The 19,346-nt window shown below is 40.1% G+C and overlaps 1 protein-coding gene across 7 annotated transcripts in view; it reads left to right on the forward strand.

The window, feature by feature from the left end:
• The window catches only part of DAB1 (DAB adaptor protein 1), a 1,311,411-nt gene that overhangs the window by 829,215 nt on the left and 462,850 nt on the right, over positions 1–19,346 (forward strand). Inside the window, exon 1 of one of the 7 annotated variants that reach the window (XM_043963031.1) lies at positions 11,105–11,195. The exons of 5 other annotated variants lie outside the window; for them this stretch is intronic. The gene's annotated coding sequence lies outside the window, so the exon portion shown is untranslated. Of the gene's footprint in view, positions 1–11,104; positions 11,196–11,651; positions 11,790–19,346 lie in introns of those variants that run through there. One more of the 7 variants, XM_043963029.1, reaches the window with a different exon arrangement.

Here is a 19,346-nt window from a genome sequence, read left to right on the forward strand (position 1 = left end):
ACTTATCTCCATTTCAAATAATGTTTGCTGATGGTTTTAGGTAGATACTGCTTATTATTTTAAGGAAAGCTTCACATATTCCTAAGTTCTCTAGTGTTTTTATTAGGAATGGATGCTGTATTTTGTCAAAAGCTTTCTCTTCAGCTATTGAGATACTCATGTAATTTTGGTTAGTTTGCTTATTGATGTGATTGATTATGTTAATAGTTTTTTTTTTTTTTTAATGTTGAATCAGCCCTGCATTCCTAGTATAAATCCTACCTGGTCATAGTGTATTATCATGGTGATCACTTGCTGTAATCTCCTTGCTAATATCTTATTTAAGATTTTTGCATCAATATTCATTAGGGAAATTGGTCTATAATTTTCTTTCTCTGTTTTTCCTCTGCCTCTTTTTGGTATCACTACCATATTTTGTGTCATAAAACAATTTTGGTAGAACTTCTTCACCTATTTTTCCAAATAATTTGTATAATATTGAAATTAATTGTTCTTTAAACGTTTGGTAGAATTCACCTGTAAAACCATCTAGCCCTGGGGATCTTTTCTTAGGGAATTCATTAATGGCTTGTTCAATTTCTTTTTCTAATATGGGTATATTTAAGGATTTTATTTCTTCTTCAGTTAATCTGGGCAGTTTGTATTTTTGAAAATATTTATCCATTTCATTTAGATTGTCAAATTTATTGGCATACAGTTGGGCAAAATAATTCCTAATTATTGATTTAATTTCCACTTCATTGGTGGTGAATTCACCCCTTTCATTTTTGATAGTGGTAATTTGGTTTTATTCTTTTTTAAAAAAATCAAATTATCCAATGGTTTATCTGATCCCCTCTTTCTCTTTTTTTATTCATGTAAGCAGTTAGAGGTATAAAATTTCCCCTAAGCACTGCTTTGGCTGTATCCCATAGATTTTGGTATGTTGTCTCATTATTGTCATTCTCTTGGATAAAATTATTGATTGTTTCTATGATTTGTTGTTTGACAAACTCATTCTTTAGAATTAAATTATTTAATTTCCAATTAGTCTACTTTCCCATGGCTCTTTATTACATGTAATTTTTATTGCATCATGATCTGAGAAAGATACATTTATTATTTCTGCCTTTCTACATTTGACTATGAGGTTTTTGTGCCCTAATACATGGTCAATTTTTGAAAATGTGCCACGTACTGCTGAGATAAAGGTATATTACTTTCTATCCCCATTCAGTTTTCTCCAGACATATATTAGGTCTAACTTTTCTAGTAATCTATTCACCTCTTTCACTTCTTTCTTATTTGTTTTTTGGCTAGTGTTATCTAATTCTGAGAGGGGAAGATTCACATCCCCCACTAGTATAGTATTACTGTCTATTTCCTCTTGTAACTCACTTAACTTCTCCACTCAGAATTTGTATGCTATACCACTTGGCGCATACATGTTTAATATTGATATTACTTCACTGTCTATAGTACCTTTTAGCAAGATGTAGTTTCCTTCCTTATCTCTTTTTATTAGATCTATTTTTGCCTTTTCTTTGTCTGAGATAAGGATTGCTACCCCTGCTATTTTGACTTTAGCTGAAGCATAATATATTTTGCTCCAGCCTTTTACCTTAAGCAATGATCTCTTTAATGTGGAAATTAGGGGAGTGAAGAACTTGAAGTTCTGGTACAACAAGAAAGCAACTTCCATGGGAACTAAGAAGAAACACTATTTTGATCTCACACGTACCAGATTGACTAAAATGATAGATGGGGGAAATGAAAAATGTTGGTGGGGATGTGAAAAAAATTGGAATACTAATACTCTGTGGAACTGTGAACTAATCCAACCATTTTGGAGAACAATCTGGAATTATGACCAAAGATTTGTAAAACTCTGTGTGTGTGTGCATACAGACACACAAATATATACATATATACACATAGATATGTACATACACACAAACATAAACACATATGTACACACACACACTCAGCAATGTCACTATTAAGTCTGTTTCCAAAGGTTATTGGGAAAAAGGGAGAGAACCCATATATTCCAAAATATTTATGGAAGCTCTCTTTATGGTGGCAAAGAAGTGGAAATTATGGGGATGCCCAGCAATTGGGGAATGGCTAAACAAACTGTGGTATATGATTGTGATAGAATACTACTGTGTTGTAAGAAATGATGACTGGTTGATTTTAGAAAAAAACACATGGAAACACTTGCATGAAATAATGAAGTAACGGCAATATTGTTTGAAGAATAAATATGAAAGACTAAGTTATTCTGTGTATTATAAATACTGAAATAAGCTACAAAGACCTATGAAGAAAGATGCTAGCCACCTCCCAAGAAAGAACTGATATATGGAAGTATGTATAGTATGGTTTTACCTCTCTCTCTCTCTCTCTCTCTCTCTCTCTCTCTCTCTCACCTATATCTTTATCTGTGTGTGTGTGTGTGTGTGTGTGTGTGTGTGTTAAATGATGGTCTTCTCTAGTGAAGGGTTGTGGGGGAATTAAGGAAGGGAGATAATTTGGATCTTAAAATGCAACAAAAATAAATTTAATTTAATTAAAAAAAGAAATACAAATATCCTACCTCCTTAAAATTCTTAATTGACCCCCCAAATGAATAAACAACAAATAATATGAACAAATAAACATGAAATAAGCTGAAGATATACCAGGATTACTCTATACTCAATAAGGAAAAGTGATTTTACTAATTAGAGGCAATTTTTAAAATTGCTTTTATCTTCAACTCCAAGTTGCACAATAATGGAATATAGACCAAAGGAAAGCAAAAGTAAGGAAAAAAATTAAATCCCTATGTTCTGATTAAATTAAGAATAGAAATTGAGGAAATGTTTAAACAGAGAAGGAAAAAGGCTTAAGAACTTGATGTCAGTGGAAATCTATACTTAACAAAAATTTTCAAATGATCATGAAACATATTGATAAATATTTTTAAATTTTATTAACATATGTTAATAAAATAATTTCAATTTCTTCCATGATGTTGAAAAGGAAATAGACATACTTTAGACTGGAATTTCTGAAATATACTTTTAAATTTGGTGGCATGAACAAATCTAGTAGAAACATAACACCATGGATTCACAGATTTAGAGTTAGAAGGGACCTAAGAAACCATTGGGTCCAACTCCATAATTTTACAAAGAAACAAATTGAGGTCATAAGAGGTTATCTGACTTTTCTAGGGTTACAAAGGTAGTAAATATCCAAAGCATGATTTGAATGTAAGTCTCCTTAATTCCCCTTTCAGTGCCCTTCCTTTCACTCTAGACACTAGAAATATTCCACATCCTCCTTTTTCCATGTCTGTCTCTGTTTCTCTGTGTTTCTGTCTGTTTCTGCCTCTCTGTTTCCCTTTCTCCTTTAATATGTCTGCACTTCATACATCTATAATATATATTTTAGTTGATGTTCCACATATTATTTTCTGGATTCCATTCTACATAAAACTTTTTCACTGTCTTTAATTTAGAAATTCTGTGTTCAGTTTTTCTAATGCCTATATTGGCTAGACATTGATATAATCTTTTTTTAAAAAATTGTATTCATTTATTTATTTTGTTTTTCAACATTTGTTTAGATAAGATTTCCAATTTCAAATTTTTCTCACTCCCTCCCCTCCCTCTCCCCCTCCCCTAAACAGCAGGTAATCTGATACAGGTTTATATATATATATATATATATATATATATATATATATATATATATAAAATGACATTAAACATATTTCTTCATTAGTCATGTTCTAAGAAAAGAATCAGAGGAAAAGGGAAAAACCTCAAAAAAGAAAAACAACAGAACCCAAACCAAAAAAAAATAGTATCGTCCACTCATCCTCCATATTCCACAGTTCCGTTATTTTCTGGATTTGGAGAGCCTTTTCCATCATGAATCCTTTGGAACTTTCTTGTACTATTGTATTGGTGAGAAGAATCTAGTCTATTACAGTTGATCAACACATAAAGTTGATGATACTGTGTATAATGTTCTTCTGGTTCTGCTAATCTCACTCATCATCAGTTCATGCAAGTCCTTCCAGGTTTCTCTGAACTCCTCCTGTTCATCATTTCTTATAGCACAATAGAATTCCATTACATTCATATACCATGTATAATATATAATGGGTACCCCTCAATTTCCAGTTCCTTGCCACCACAAAAAGAGCAGCTATAAATATTTTTGTACATGTGGGTCCTTTTCCCCTTTTTATGATCTCTTTGGGGAAAAGACCCAAAAGTGGTATTGCTGGGTCTGTATAATCTTTTAATATTTTTTCTTCCTAATCTTTAAAATATTGTCAAATACATTGTTGTAGTGGCACTATTTAACTGTTTTTAAGAATGTTCCTGGGCCAGCTAGGTGACACAGCGGATAAAGCACTGGCCCTGGATTCAGGAGGACCTGAGTTGAAATCTGGCTCAGAAGCTTAACATTTACTAGCTGTGTGACCCTGGGCAAGTCACTTAACTCTCATTGCCCCACAAAAACAAAAACCAAAAAAAAACAAAAAACCCCAAAAAAACCAAAAAAGAATATTCCTAAAGAGCTCCATGTTTCCTACTTTCCTACTCTTCTCTCTGATATGGTAATGGGTATAGCATATACTATTTCATGAAAGTCGTGAAATATTTGCACAGTCTCCTACAAATGTTATAAGAAAATGCATTCCTTCACAGTAGTTATAGAAAATGGTTAATGCTTTTAATTAAAATAACTCTGCTTTGGGGGGCAGCTAGGTGGCGCAGTGGATAAAGTACTGGCTTTGGATTTGGGAGGACCTGAATTCAAATCCAGCCTCAGACACTTGACACTTACTAGCTGTATGACCCTGGGCAAGTCACTTAACCCTCATTGCCCTGCCAAAAAAAAAAAATTACTCTGCTTTGGTAAAATTGATCAAGGCAGCTAGGTGATCCAGTAGATAGAGTACCAGGCCTGAAATCAGGAAGACTCACCTTCCTAAGTTCAATTCCAGCCTTAGACACTTAATAGCTGTGTAACTCTGGGCAACTTAACTCTATTTGCCTCAGTTTCCTCATCTGCACCTTGAGCTAGAGAAGTAAATGGTGAACTATTACAGTGCCTTTGTCCAGAAAATTCTAAATGATGTCATAAAGAGTTGGACATGACTGAACAGCAATGGTTGCAAGAAGTTCAACATGTCAAAGCTCATTAAATCAAATGAGAAACAGAAAAAAAAGATAATTAATGACATGATTTCATGAAGGATGTTGCCTGAAACTCTAGCTGTCCTTTGAAATTATCAAGTAGATACAATAAAATAAATGATTATAGACTCATATGTTTCACAGGACCATCTGAATTAGTAGCAAATCACTTCAAAAGCTCCCTCTCTTAAGTCAGCGTGATTGCATCATTTTTCAATGAAAAGAATCATAGATGTATTTTTTAATGAAAATGTCAGTGACCACTTCAAACATAGGCCAAATACATGTTTGCATATTCTATACAAAGCATGTGTGGGTTATATCAAAGAAAGAAATAGAAATAAAGCAAAAGAAAGAGAGAGAGGGTGAGGGAGGAAAGGAAGAAAGGAAGGAAGGAAAGAAGGAAGGAAGAGAAAGAAAGAACAAGAGAAAGAAAGAAAGAGAGAGAAAGAAGAAAGAAAGAAAAAAGAAGTGGTCAGGTACATCAGGCATACAATATATACAATATTATACAGAAAGAAAGAAAGATAGATATTGGTTAAGGAGCAAGAGGAGTTTGCCACAATGCCCTGGGGAAATAAAGAGCAACTCTTGATCAATTTGGCAATTATTGAATACGCCACCTGAAAATGCCATAATATTGACAGTGCTTTATTAGTTATCACAAAGCCTCTGACTCAGCCATTGTCTTGAGAGCATTTGATGTCTACATGGAAAACTATATTTTAAACATGTCACTAACTTATCTAGAGTACTGGAAATTAAATGAGGCATCTTGAGAAGGACCAATGAAGGCTGCTTGTGGCTCTGCCTAGCCTTAAGTCCAAAATCATTATTTCCATGTAGAAACAATTGTGGCCTTCAGGCCAAAGAATCCCTTGATGTTCATGAATGGAATCAAGTTATATGGCTACTTCCTCAAAGTACATTATTGCTCCATCTCATGGATGTTTTTCCTTAATTTTTCTGACTTTATTTTACTATATTTTGTTTCTAATTTTATTTTTAATTTAATAAACATTTATTTTTTCTCTTCGTCCAACCTCCTTTATTGAGAACAAAAAAAGGAAAAAGAAGATTTTGGCATGTCTATAGATTGCTAGAATTTCTTTTGCTAGGTCAAATATTTATCATTTGGGTTTTCTTTCTTCCCCTACCCCACAATGGAAATTTGGAGGGAGAAAAAAGTTTGCTAATTGTAAGCATTACTTACAAAGAAGTTATGTACTCAGGGCACAGAACACACATATAATACACATATGCATATCTGAATGTATACATATATGTGTATTTATATTACATAAATTTTTATATAGCTATATAACTTCTGCTCCATGAATTTACTGCTTTTCTGTTAGGAATTAGGTAGCATGCTTTATCATGGACACATGGCTAGTTACAGTGATCACAATTTTTCAAATTTTCCAAGTTGTCTGTCTTTTCAATATTAATGTTATTATATAAATTGTTCTTATTATGCTCACTTTATTCTTCAAGGGTTTATACAATCTTCCAACGCTTCTTTGAAACCATCTTCTTTGTCATTTCTCAAGGTACAATCATATTCCATCACCATAATTTGAAAAGATATTTCCCAATGAATAGGCATGTTCTTGGTTTGTAGATGTTTGCCACTAGAAAAAGAACCATGATCAATATTTCTATATATATTTGTCTTTTTCCTCTTTTTATTTCTTTGGGTTATGGTTAATATATATTTTCTCTAATTATATAAAAATGTACTTTCTACTTGATGAACTCAAAATTCTTAATGTGCATCAAGGAAGAATAGAGATTAAAAGCTTAAGGCTGTGTTCAGAGTCTAATTAAACTAATGAATGAAGATAATACTTTAAAATATACTTAAAAAACTTAAACAAGAAAAGTTTTCCATGCAGAATCTTAATCACCTCCAGACAGGACATATGTAGCATAAAGATATCAAGAAGAAAGCTGAAACTGAATATATAAGGGACTGACTGGCATCCTGAAGTCAAAGTTTAGTAGGAAGAACACATTTAGAATAATTAATACCTATGCCAGACATGTATTACTGTATATTTTTAACAGAGTAAACTGGATGATAATAGATATATATTTTTTATCAAATCAGAAAATATATGAAATGTGGGGCTTATTATCTCAAGGTAGTACAGAAATATTAAAACTTCCTTTTCAAAAAGGAAGAAGAGGTTTGATAAATGTCAGTAAATCATGCTTATTGTGTTCTAAATACCATTATAATTTCTGGGGATAAAAAGGCAAAAGATAGCACCTGCCCTTGAGAACCTTACAACTTAAGGGATGTTCTTGTAGAAGAGGATAAACTGGTTAAAATTTGTCTAAATCTTTTTGGAACACAGATTTCATTTTATAAAGCAACAGTAAAGGTTGATCACAGGTATATGCCACTAGATTTGTTGAAAGTAATTGAACATGGCTTATCTCTAGAGAGAGTCTAAGAGATGCCTAAGATCCAAGAGCAGAATCAAAAGATGCTCTATGGACAACATCCACAGGAGCCCAACTAATGATTTGTAAACAGACATGTTGGCAAAATGGCCAAAGCAGTCAAGCATATCTGTTTATAGAAATGGAAGGGTTATATCCATTCAGGATCTGGACATTGCCATCGGAAACTAGAGGAATGTACCTTAAGGAGACTGAGCAAATAGATAATACAGATCATGCAACAAAGCAGTGCAAACTGTAAAATATCAATAAAGACTGCAAAGATTTAGCATTTATTAGGTACCTAAAAAGATAGTCCCAATAATAAATTGCAAGTTCTCTTTTTCATAAATAGTTGACACATGCCTGTACAACAAAAACAAACTAAAACATCCTTGAGAATACCCCACATTAGTTATCCTGAAACCAGAATGTCATCTAAGTTATAATTGTTTTGATAGAACATTAATCCATAAAAGTTAAGAATAACCTTTTAAATAGGTGTTGCTATACTGAATACAATCTCCAAACTACATAGAAAGAAAAGCTTTTAAAACAAAAATTTAGTGGAAGAGCTTAAAATAATGAGGGACCAAAATTAAAAAAAACAAAAAACGACTTAACCCTTTTGTCCCATCTGCTACCGAAGTTGTACCAAGATGTTTTTGACAAATCTGCAGAAAGATAAACATCCATTCCAATGCTCTGTCTCATAACAAAAAACAATCATTTTATCCACCTGTACAAGAGGATAATGAATATTAAATAAAAAGAGGACAATAGAAAAATGGCAGCTTGTCCTTAGCCTGTTTTTATTTGAACTCTATGGAAATATGAAAGGAATGAGACAATAGAAATAACTTTCCGATGGTCTCAGGCAGCATGATAAACAAAATTTAAAACTCATAGAACTTATTATAGGGCTATAATAAAGAATCATAATAGCAACAAAAAAGCATTATGTACTTATTGAACTTAACCCACAGTAGTTTACCTGCAGACAGAGGCTATAAAATAGCTACAATCGGAGAATTGAACCACAAAGGCCCTTGGTGAGTGACAGCAGACAGGGATTCATCCAAGGAAGAAGAGTCAAACAAATAAATGAACCTGAAGTATTTGTTTATAAAAATGGCAGCATTGTGATTGTTTTATGAGATCATATGATCGCTAAGCAAAATTACAAAAAAGTTCATTCTCAAGGAACCTTTACTTATTGATCGATGTTGATTTAGCAAGGAAATCATAGAAATTGCAATGTTACTCCAGCTCGCAATAATGTCACATCTAACAAATGCCTGGAAAGACAAGATCAACCAGAATTAATCCTCTAAAGTTTGCTCAGGAGTCAACAGAAGACAAATCTGCAAATTACAAATACTAACCCACAAACACACTTGTGAATTCCACAGATAAACTACTGGAAGCAAATGATCATTGTAGATTAATCAGTTGCCCCCAATTTTTGAGACATAATATTGATACATAAAAGTTTCAGAACTTTAATAATTGCCATTAGCATACCTAAAACTCATAATCTCCAAACTAAGTGTACTTGGCACAATGCATAGAGGGCTGGACCTGGAATCAGTAAGACTTGTCTTCCTGTATTCCAATCTGGTCTCAGACAGTCACTAGCTATGTGACCCTAGGCAAGTCACTTATAACCTTTGCCTCAATTTCCTCATGGGCAACATGAGCTGGAGAAAGAAATGGCAAGCCACTCTAAGTATCTTTGCCAAGAAAATCATAAATGGAGTCAGGAAGAGTCTGGCACTACTAAACAGCAAGAGCACTACATGTAATGAAAAGTTCTTCAAACATAGAGTCCTTGGGGGAAGAAATCACAATTAGTAGGAAAAGGCTGAGGTACCTACATGTCGTTTGCATCATCCTGGCTATCTTTGGACTTTTCCCCAGTATGTTACCAGTGAAGTAGTGTAAAGAAGATGTTTCCCTCTCAACACTTCCATTGAATTTCAAAAAACCTATCATTTTGTCCACCTGCCAGACTGAATATTAATCGTGTAAGGATAACAATAACTTATTCCAGAACCATTTCTATTCTAATTTCATCAAATATAAAGAAAACAATGATGGTGATGATGACATTTTATAGCGTTCTGAAATTTCTAAAGTGCTATATACAAATTATCTCAGTTAAACTTCAATCCCTAAAATCCTATCAACTGGGTACTTACTATATATATATATATATATATATATATATATATATATATATATATATATATATATATATATATATATATATATATATATATATATATATATAGATATTGGTTGACTAAGGCTCACACAGGGGGAATGATTTGCCTATAATCATTCTATGTTTAGCCTGACATTAAAGGGCAGACTCGGTTCGAAACTGCCTGCTTTCAAGGAGTTTAGAGTCTCATGTGGAAAGATGGGGGGGGGTAGGGTTTGTTCTGATGGGCAACAGAGGAGAAGAATTAGGAAATAGATGGGGTCGACGTTGGAGGGAGCCACGTTTCAACTCCATGGGAAAATTTCATAACTAGGAAGGTATTCCAAAAGTGCGTAGCAGGGCCTTGGTGAGTAGTGAGCTCCCCATCACTGGAAGCCATGGAATAGAACTTGAATAAGCATTTGTGATGTCTGATGTGGAGGGATTCGAGTGCATAAGGTTTGCTCCAACTCAGGGATTTTGTGTTGAAACTCTTTCCCTACCCCCAAAGTTTTCGGTGAGGGGTAAATGCGTTATGACCAACCCTAAGAAGAGAGTTGGGGCGGGGGCATAGGGGCCAAAGGGAAAGTCATTCGAGTACTCCATGTATGAGTATGGAGAGGGTGAGATGAAGAGTTCTCCCCTCCTCCTCTAAGTGAGGGAAAGGGGAGTGGGCCTAAGGAAAGGAAAGCCCACACTCTGCTCTGGAATCTGCCCCAAGCTTCCTTCTGTCCAGGGGTCCTTGTTTCGCCTCGACAAAAGCGCCAGCCAAAGCAACCCTTAGAAAACCCGAGGGGCGTCCGGGAGTGTGGGGGAGGGATGGGGAGCTAGGGGGTGGGGAGAGCCGAGGAAGACACTGGTTACTTTGTGAGTCTCCCCTGGCCCTGCCTCAGAGACCGAGAGCACTGGGCAGCCTCACAAAAGGCAAGGTCCTCTCGGCGCCTCCTCTGCCCTCTCCTCTGTGCCTCGGGTTGTCCGCCCCCCCATATTCTCCCCCCCCCCCACGTGGCTTCTTCCAGGGAAGGCAGAGAGCCTGGTTCAGCTCGGGCTTGGAGGCTGCACAGCAGTCGCTTGGGGCTCTCCCTCTGGTGCTCCGCCCGCCGGGGATCCATCCGGTCCCGATCCCCGCACCCCAGCGCCCCCTCCCTCCCCAGCTCCGTGCGCCCCCCTTTCCCCGGCTGGCCGCCGCGCACCGCGTGGGGCCAGAGCGAGGATGCCAAGGAGCCGCCCGGCAGAGCCGCCGACGCGGTTTGCGGGCGGGTGGGCAGCGGCCAGTGAGCGCTGGGCGAGAGGGTGGCAGCGGCGGCGGCAGCGGCAGCAGCAGCGGCCGTAGAAGCTAGAAGCGGCAGCAGCAGGTAGGTGAGCGCCAGCCGGCGTTGGCTCGACTCTAGCCCCCCTCTCCCCGGGGGGTGGGGGGCGGGGAGCGCGGGGGAAAGGGGGAGGGGGACGGCAAGCCTGCGCGCGCGGGGAGGAGGGGGCTGGGGGGGTTCTCCTCCCCCCGATCCTTCCTCCTCCCCTGCCCGCCCTCCTCGGCTCCCGGCCGCTCAGCCCGTGGCACGCACGGCACCCGAAGACAGGATGGAAACAGCGGCTTGGTGCGCGCTGGGGCTGGCCCCGAACCCGGCAAGCTAGCTGGAGTCCGAGACAGAGCCCGAGCCGGAGCCCGAGCCCGAGCCGGAGCCCGAGCCCGAGCCGGAGCCCGAGCCCGAGCCCGAGCCCGTGCCCTAGCCGGAGCCCAAGGAGTGCGCGCGGGCTGGCGGGCGAGGGAGCCGGAGCCGAGCCCGAGTCCTTGTCCGAGTCCCACCGCCGCTAGCACAGCCGCAGCGGTCCCGGGCATGGGGTTCTGGTACTTGGCGGCTGCCACGAATGCAGGAGGGCGATCCCCAAGAACCAGAGCAGGCTGGTCTGGGGGCAGTGCCAGTGGGCAGCGCAGGACGAGCTCCTAGGAAGTAAGTGCGGCTTGGCCCCGGGGCTGGGGAGGGACTCTTGCTGGAGGAGGAAGAGGAGGAGGAGGAAGGAAGGAAGGACCAAGGAAGGAAGGACCGGGTGTACACTGAGACCCAGAGCCGAACTCCCTGCCGGGGAGGGACAGCTGAGCTCTTTGGGCGCTCCGCATCCTCGGCTCTTGGAGTTTGGCTGCGCTGCTAGATTTGGGGGTGGCTCTCAGCAGCTGGCAGGCACACCTGGCCACCCGGGGACTGGTTGGGGGGCGAGAACATCCTACGTCCCTTCAGCATCCCTTAGTCTGCTTACTTCCCTAGCCCGGACCTCTGCCTCTCTCCAGCTGGCTTTCCTTGTATCCCGACCTTCCCAAGAAGCCAGTGCTCCTCAAAGCCACTCTCCCCCGCCCCTCCCCTGTGCCTCCTACTCCTACCCTGACCCAGTCCTTAGGGTTTTCTGGATGCCTTGCCATTTTCAATCCGACCCACTCTTTCCCAAGCTGGACCCTTCAAAGATTAAAGATTGTCTCCGGTGTTCCTCATTCCCCACCCCTTCCCTATTAAAAACACACATACGGGGGGGGGGGGGGGAGGAAGAGATCGAGAGAGAGCGAGCGAGCGAGAGAGAGAGAGAGAGAGAGAGAGAGAGAGAGAGAGAGAGAGAGAGAGAGAGAGAGAGAGAGAGAGAGAGAACACACACTACTCACTTGAACAACCCTCTTTAGCATCACTGCTGCCCCCAAAGCTGTTTCCATACTAGATCCCTTCCCTAGACATCCCTGTCTCTCTTCTCCCTGGATTTCCCTAGTCCCGTCCATTTCAGTCTTTGCAAGCCAAAGAAACTTTCCTTCTCTAAGCCCCTTTGCTGGCCTCCCAGAGGGACAGTGCAGGGGTGGAGTGGGGAGGGGGCGTGGGGTCCAAGAATGAGGGAGAAGAGGGCCAGGCATCGCAGTGCTGGGGGAGGGGGCACAGAAGGGAAGGAGGAGCCCATGGGGAGTAAAAGAAGGAAAGAAAGAAAAAATAGATATTGTACCCCAGGAGCGACTGGAGACTAGCCTGAGGAGGGGTCTTCTCTCTGTCTTGGCGGCCCCCTCCTCCCCCCGACCCCCAGACCCATGCCAGGGGCTGGGAAGACGCTCACCCTTCCTTGGTTTACTTTTTTTTAGAAGCAGTTGTTATGTTAATGAGTGGTTGGGCCCGAAAGGGGGTGGGGAGCAGCGGGCGCCCCTGGGGGTGTAAGTGCCAGTCAGGTGCACCCCCTCCTGCTTGGACTGTTGTCCAGTGTGTGTTGGCCAATATGTGACCAAGCCGAGCCATCAGTGTCTTTTCCCCATCCTCTTTTACGAACCTTAAGGCACAAGTCCTCATTGTTGGGGGTAGGCATTGGCTCCTCTGGCAGGCGGGGCGTGGGGTATGCACAGAAGAAGGGGGGCGCGGCGCTGGGGTCTGAAGGAGCGGGCGTTTAGCGGCGACTGGCGATCCGTCACAGTCCTAATGTTCCCCTCCGACCGACCAGAATGGAGAAGCGTAGCCGCTTGTTTATATATTATTTATCTTCATGAAAAAGAGGGATCCCCTGAGCAAGAGGGCGGGCGGGGCGAAGGCTAGGAGAGGAAAACAGAGCGGCTTCCCTCCAGCTGAGGACAGTGTGTGCTGGTGTGTTTGCCTGGACCCTGATGCCCTGCTCCAGGGAGTCTGGGCTGCCTCTTTCACTGCATCCCAAAGCGGTGAGCTGCTGCCTGTGGAGGCCAGGCATGGGGGTAGGATACCAGGGGAGGCCGTTAGAGGACAGCCCCCCTACACACCCAGCCCTTCCACACTTTAGCAGTGTTGATGGTTTTGAATAAGGGACTGGTGGGGGTTCCACTGACACTTCATAACACTTAACACATTTTCAAGTAATCATATAAATTAAAGGTGCTTACTTCCAGAACCCCCTAATTATCTAGTTCACGTTTGCACATTTGTGTGCCAATTATAGGTCTGTGTTAAATCCATAGAATTATAAACCTTCTCCACCCCCTGAATTAGCCCCCATTGTTTTATTATCCCAATGAGGAGGGATTCGGGATGGAGCTTGAAATGTACCTTCAAGAAAGATAGATGGGGAGGGAGAGCTATGAGGGGGGAAAGATGAGAAAGAGAGAGGAAGAGCGGAGAGAAAGCGATTTGAGGGAGAGAGAAGAGAGGAGGAGGGAAAAGTCAGGAGAGGAGGGAGGGGGAGGGGAAAGAGGAGAGAAAAGAGAAAGGGAGATGAAGAGGGGAGGGAGCTGGAAAAAGGAGTTGAGGGATGCAGAAAGCAGAGAATGAGAAATGAGTGGAGAACAGGGGAGAAGAAAGGGCTCAAGACAGATGTATTGGAGAAAGTAATAATAATAACTTGAATTTGTAGCCTTTAAGGTTACAAAGTGATGTGCATGTATTAGCCCAGGGGAAAAAGAAAAGGTACTGGAGACAAGAAGATTCAGAGGAAAGAGATGAGGCTAGCAGAGGTTGGAGGGCCTCTTGGGGCTCTTCTCCAATCTGGACCACCTTTGGATGACTATTGCTAAAACTGACAGGATCAAAGGCGATCTTGGTTTCCTATTGAGAAGTGCAGGGCTTAATCACAGGGCCTGTGAGTAAAAAATGTCAACTTTTAAGCAATCAAAATGTGGTCTGAAGATGTCCTTGATTGAATCCCAAGATGCAAACTAGTATGCATAAGATCTCAAATAATGGCTTTTGAAGCTGCATTATTCCCAACACAGACCCAAAACAACTCTTGAGAAGGCTGCTGGAATTTCACATGCTGGGGGTAGGGAAGGGTTTTCTCTGCAACTCTGGCAGGAGAAACCATAGGAGAGTGAGTCACTTGCCACTGAGTGGAGGAAGGAACTGGGAATAGGAAATGCAAACATGTGTAGCTAGTGACTGGGCCAGTGCTATTGGGGAACATGGAAGAGTTCTGGGGAAAAGCTGGAACTTGGTTCTATCTATCAGAATGGTAATTTCTCCAAAAGCAGATTTAGAAGCTTTTTAATTTTTATTTTGTGAAAGTAGATTTCTTCGGTGGCTTCCTTAAGGTCTGAATAGGCTCAAGTGAAACATTCAATCATGTTCATTGTATTCGACAATAAAAACAGAATAAAAATTACTTCTCGTTGATGGGACTCATCTCACAAGCTGTTTCCCAGTATGTCTCATCTGCAGGCTAGGCCATTGTGCAAAGCTGCTGAGGATGAGACTTATATCAGTTACTGTTCATTTCCTCTCCCCCAAACCAGATACCAATATGTTTCTTGTGCCACTCTGCACTGGATGGTGATTGGTCCAAAGATGTTTGGATTGATACTTGTTGAAATGGAGCATTTTTTTCAAATGCCTTTGATGAACTTCTAAGGTCTCAAGCCATAATTAAAGGCAAATTAATTTGAGACAACCAGCCATTAATTTCAGTCATTCATTTGATTACAGAATGCTAGAGCTGGAAGGGATGTTTGACATTAGAATGCTTGAATATAGAATATATTATGTAAAAAGAAAGAAGCCTTAGAACAGAGAATGTCTGAGTTGGGATGGACTTTACACCATAGTACATTAGCAATGAGATGTGAGGGGAACTTGAGATGGCAAAATATTCAGTTTGAAAAGGAACTCTGGAACACAGTATATTAGGATGCCACAGAACTTTGGAGTGTTGAATGTTAGAGCTGGAAAATGGGCATCCATTCAAGTTGATTTGATAGGATATCAACACTTTTGGGTTTTGCAAGGATGAACCAATGTTTAAGGCCCAATGTGCCATGCACTACATTCTCTGTAACCCTGGGGGTAGGTACCAAAGATGATTCTTCATTTGACAGATGAGAGAAAATATTAACTTAGGGAAGTGAGGTGACATTCAATCCTAGAAAACTACTTTATTGTTAAGTGAACTTAACTAGTGTGTGCTGGGACTTTGGACACAGCCTTTGAAATAGACAGTGTAGATATGTGTATTCATTCTTGTGTGACCTTGGTCAGGTCCTTTTCTTTCTTTGTGTCTTGATTTCATCCTTTGTAAAATGAGATTTTTTTTTTTTTGGCCAAGTTGAGATCTTATGTTCCTCCTAGCCTTATAATCTTATGTTCTGAAGTCCCTCCTTCTCTGTCATTCTATGTTCTAAGGTCCCTGTTGGGTCTCCCATTCTATGTTCTATGACCCCTTTCAGCTCTACCATTTTGTGTTTGAAGGTCTCTTCCAGCTCATAATACCTTGGGGTTCTTTGTATGGTATAACGTAAGTAATAGTCATTAAAGCAGTCACCTACGTAATCTCTAGATGTTGAATGAAAAATGTTCATCACTATTTTTATTCTCCCATGTATATTTTCTCCATTTAGATTCCAAATAGGGGAAGGTTTTGGTTCAGGAATCATAAAGATCCTCTGGCTTCTATTTCATGAAATATGTAGCATAGTCTATGGGAAAGAAATTGCCAGCTTTGCTTTTATTATTATTATTTTATTTTATTTGAAACCAACATACAGCCAATCTCTGATGCCAGTGGGGGATTCTCATAAAGAGACAGGCAAACAGAAATAGAATTCTGCTGAATAAAGCGTGTACAGTTAAAATGAGGTGTGTTTTTTTGTCCGGTGAAGGTACATTCAAATGCTTGCTTGGTTCAGACTGAGCCACCTCATTAGTGGTTGAAATGATTGTTCCTCCAATGGCTTATATTAAATCAGGAAAGCAGTGCCCCTAGTCAGCTCTTAAGAACACTGAAGTCTGTATCTATGTCTGCTGTGACTGTATTTGGCTGTCTGTGTCTCTTTACAACTGTCATAGAAAATGAAAAAGAATTCTCAGGCAGACAACTAGGGTAACTGGTCAACCACTGGATAGAATGACAATTTGTAAAGCATTCGCTCCATCCTTTTCCATCTTCCTACCACTTCCAAATCTGTAACAATCTTCCATAGGTGCCCCAGATCTAACCTATAGCTAATGCTAATCCTTGATGACTGACTGTTTCTGCTTTTGCTTTGTATGCCCAGAACTTAGTAGAATGCCCAGAATACAGTACTTATTTAATTTAATTTAGTGTATAAATACACTAAATGTATATGTCATTCTATTTGTGACTCTAATGACTTATATTTATTTCAGTTTAATACTTTTCTTTGTTAGTATCTTAACTCCTAACAGACTGTATGTTCCATGAGGGGAGGGACCGTGTTTTATTTAAACCACTGGTTCTTAACCTTAGATTTGTTTGCTTGTCTTCTTAAAATATATTTTGACAGTTGTATTTTCACATACATTATAACCCTATGTCCTTTATTTAATGCATTCAAAAATATTAGTCCGGGAAGGCATCGATAGGCTTCACTAGACTGCTGAAATTGTCTAGAACATGGTAAGATGAAGAACCCTTGATCTAAATGTTCTCTATCCCCCTAGCACCCAGAACATTGTTCTAGATACATCTGACAGTTAATGAGTACATATTATTTAAAGCTCTGCTTATTCAGTTCTGTTCTCTCTTCTGAACTACAGTCCTATATCACCCACTGTCTGTTCAACTTTTCGAAATAGACATCCCAGAGTCTCAACACAGCCAAAGCCATAGTCATCATGTTTTCTCTTAAACATCACTGTTATAGATAACGGCACCATCCATTTGTTCACCACACATATCCAATCTGTTGCTGCATCTTGTAATTGCTCTCTCTACAAAACCTTGGTCAATTTTCTCCTCTCTATTTCATAGCCACCACCCCTTTTCAGACTTAACTCTCCTATCACCTTGTCTCTGTGCCTTAAATCTTTACCTACTTCCCTGCCTTAAGTCTCTCCCAACTTCAATCTAGTCTCTTCTCATCTGCCAAAGGAATTTTACTAAAGTCCAAGTCTTACCCTTTATTCAAGTAAGCTTCAATAATCCCCTATTAACCCCCCACACACACACACACACACATAGCTAACACACATCTAACGCTAACCCCCAAAGACCAGGACTGTTTTTCCTTTTTTTTTTTTTTTTTTTTTTTTTGTATGACCAAAACAATGACTTGAAGACAGTGTTTATTTACTAAATGTTGGCTGGTTGAAATGTACACATTAGTTATAGAATGTTAACTCCCTCAAAGCAGAAATTGCTTCATTCTTTGTAATTGGATCCTCAGAGCTTGGCACCTAAAAGGTGCTTAATTAATGCATGTGGGTAAATGATTTATAGCTAGAAGACAACTCAAAGGCCACCAAGTTCAACCCCTTCATTTTTCAGAGAAGAAAGATGAGAAACAGAGCAATAATGTGAGTCGTGCAAGGTCATTTAGTCAGATAGTACTAAAAGTAGGATTGGAATCCAGGTCTTCCAGAATTGAAGTCCAGCACACTACCCACTTCCCATTGAATGGTAGTATTCATAAATATGCCCATTATCACTCAAAGTCAGGGAAAAGTCTTGGTTTGTGAGGATCATTTGGATAATCGCTTAATGATGAAATGTTCTCCCAGAGCCTATTGTCACATCTACAGCTAGATTGTCTTTCTCTTGGAAGGGGACATGTTGACAGAACAACGGATGAAAAATAAATGTTTCTATGTTTATCAAACATCTGTTCCAGGACTGAGAACATCTGTAAATGTCCTCAGCCCCCTGTGTCTCTCTAGGAATGACAAGATCGAGACAAATTCCTTCTGTTCTACAACTTAATTCACATTTATTAACTACCTACAAAGTATAAGACTGTAGATACAACAAATGAAAATTGTCCATGACTTCCAGGAACTTTCTTTCTCCTGGGATATGTGGCATGGACACATAAAAAACAAATACAAGATAATTTGAGGAAAGAGAAAAACACTAACAATTGGGGAGGAAGAGAGGTCCAGGGAAGACTTTCCCCTTAGGAAGTGGTACCTGAGCTGAGCCTTTAGGAAACTAAGGATTCCTAAAAAGTAGAGGTGAGGAGGGAGTGCATTTCAGGCTTGATAAGAGCTTGCAGAAAGGTATTCATGGAGATAAGGGAATATCATTGGTGGGAAAAGGCAAGCAGGCCAGTTTGGCTTAATGATAAGATGAATGAAGAGTTTTAAAATGAAAACAAAAATGAAAAGGGAGCCTAGAGTCAGATAGTTCCAGGCTTCAAATGTCAGGCTAGGGGGGTCATTTCTTCTTCTGGAAGCAATAGGGAAACATTGAAAATCCTTGAGCAGAGGAGTGATGTGGTCAGTGATATTCTTTAGTTGGCAGCTGCAATAGCCCCATTCATAGCAAAAGGAATAGAACAGAGGCCAAGAATTACTTACGGGATTATGCTTTTCCCCTTCCTATATCCCTTACCCTTGTCCTCTCACTCCGTCTAGAATGGAAAGAAAATAACTCAGGAGTTCAAGGACCTCAGTTCAAATCCTGCTTCCAATTCTTAATCCTTTTGTAACCACGGGCCATTCATGTTACTTCCCTGGGCCTCAGTTTCTTCATCTTCAAAGTCTGAACTCATACTCTCTCTTCCTTCTTAATTCTAGATATATGATCCTCTCTTCTTTCCAGATCTTTTATCCTCCCCTCCCACCAAACTGACTCACAGAGCT

Source organism: Dromiciops gliroides, chromosome 4 (genome assembly GCF_019393635.1).
Source record: "Dromiciops gliroides isolate mDroGli1 chromosome 4, mDroGli1.pri, whole genome shotgun sequence".
Classification (NCBI taxonomy): domain Eukaryota; kingdom Metazoa; phylum Chordata; class Mammalia; order Microbiotheria; family Microbiotheriidae; genus Dromiciops; species Dromiciops gliroides.